Source organism: Symphalangus syndactylus, chromosome 21, assembly GCF_028878055.3.
Source record: "Symphalangus syndactylus isolate Jambi chromosome 21, NHGRI_mSymSyn1-v2.1_pri, whole genome shotgun sequence".
In the NCBI taxonomy this organism is placed as follows: Eukaryota; Metazoa; Chordata; class Mammalia; order Primates; family Hylobatidae; genus Symphalangus; species Symphalangus syndactylus.
In genome coordinates, this window is record NC_072443.2 from 71,124,233 (window position 1) to 71,126,263 (window position 2,031).

Consider the following 2,031-nt stretch of genomic DNA (forward strand, 5'->3'; position numbering starts at 1 on the left):
ACATGAGAATTTGCTTGAACCTGGGAGGCGGAGGCTGCAGTGAGCCGAGATTGTGTGACTTCACTCCAGCCTGGGTGACAGAGAGAGACTGTCTCAAAAAAAAAAAAAAAAAAAAGAGGGAGAGAGAGAAGAGAGGCTTCAAGGAAGCTCTTGAACACAGAACAATGTAGCGTGTGGGTGTGGGTGTGGGTTGCCCAAAGCTGGCCCATTGAAGAATGGGGTTGAGCCAACCTTCAGGCCAGAGCTTCCTCTACTGCCAGCCTGGCACCATTCAGGAACAAACACACAGCCCAGATGGATAGCTTTCCTAGGCCTTCCTTTTAAAAAGTGTGAGTTCTCCTTCATCGAAGTTATAGGAAAGCGATAGAGACTTGACTGAAAGTAAAGGATTCACTCCACACCACGTTGGAGAAACAAGCTCAGAACAATAGGTCTGCAATTCTCAAAGCTCTAATTCTTGCCTTTTGGATTGTTTTGTTTGTTTTTAGTTTAGTGGAATTTTTATTTATTTGTTTTTAATTTTTATTTTTTAGTAGGAGAGAGCATGAATGCAGTCCCCTACTACCAGAAATTATGTAGTCGAGTTTCCCACATTTGGGGAAATTGCATGAGTCAGCACATCTGGAGTGTAATGGATAAGGCTTGCCCTGGGAAAACCACTTTCATGATCATAGTATCTCCCCTGTCAGGTAGTTAATTTTTTAGAGACAGGGTCTCGCTATATTGTTCAGGCTTGAGTGCAGTGGTATGATCATAGCTCACTGCAGCTTCAAATTCCTGGGCTCAAGGATTTCAAAGATCCTCCTGCCTCAGCCTCCAGCCTCCAGGGACTATAGGCTTGAACCACTGTGCCTGACATTAAAAACAAAACAAACAGAAAAACAAATAAAAAACAGCAGCAACTACCCAAAGCTCAGCGTTTGATGTTTGTAACACATGCCTCATCTCTGAGATGCATGAGATGAGATGTAACCTCATCTCTGTCTTTGTTGCCCGGTGGACACGATGACAGAAGTGCAGTGTGTTTGATGCTGAAATCACACAACATATTGCCATCATCATTTAAATGATGAATCTAGTACAAATTATCCATTTGGTGTTCAGGAGGGAGTTGAACCAGATTTTGTGGATGTCTCTAATTTTAGAAGACAGGGGAGCAACGTTTGGGAGTTTCCAAGGTAGCCAGGCAGAAAGGGGGGTAGTGTGATTTTCACAGGTGGACCCCATGTACCCTCTTTCCTCTGGGGAATATCAAGGTACTTACAGGCACCACAAAATCCAGAAGAGCCTGGGACTTGAGAACAGAGCCAGAATGTGCCCTCCTTTTTTTTTTTTTTTTTTTTTTTTTTTTTAACACAGAGTCTCTCTGTGTCTCCCAGGCTGGAGTGCAGTGGCACAATCTCAGCTCATTGCAACCTCCTTCTCCTAGGTTCAAGCGATTCTCCTGCCTCAGCCTCCCAAGTAGCTGGCACTACAGGCGTGTACCACCATGCTCAGCTAATTTTTGTAGTTTTGGTAGAGATGGGGTTTCATCATTTTGGCCAGGCTGATCTCAAACTCTTGGCCTCAAGTGATCTGCCTGCCTCGGCCTCCCAAAGTGCTAGGATTACAGGCGTGAGCCACCACGCTTAGCCCAGAGTGTACCCTTCTGCTGCCATTGTTTCAGGAGCGAATTCAGTTAATTGAAGGACAGTCCTCGGGGTCAGTTCTCAGGCTAGAGTTAGCACCCTGGGAGGATGGTGGATGGGGTGGAGAGAGGGGCTTTTCTAGCTAAATGTAAGCAATGGGCCCATTCTTTAAATATCCTTGCAGCTGGACTTCAGTGTCTCACCCCTCTGGAGCTGTGAGGACTTCGACTAGATTGTTTTCCTTCAAGAAAAAAAAATTATGAATTGCTTAAGGACCTACAATTCTTGTTTCATCTATATATTCCCTATGTCTGCAATTACGACCAACACACAATAGGTGCTTACTAAAAGTTCAATGATTAGATGACCAGGTGAATTGTAATTTCCCCTCTGTTGTCAATTT

The 2,031-nt window shown here is 44.5% G+C and overlaps 1 non-coding gene across 1 annotated transcript; it reads right to left on the reverse strand.

Annotated features, from left to right (window-relative positions):
* Positions 1-533: 533 nt before the first annotated feature.
* Positions 534-697, reverse strand: LOC129471778 (U1 spliceosomal RNA). Its single transcript, XR_008653733.1, has one exon. It is a non-coding gene; the product is annotated as a U1 spliceosomal RNA (small nuclear RNA).
* Between the last annotated feature and the right edge of the window lie 1,334 nt (positions 698-2,031).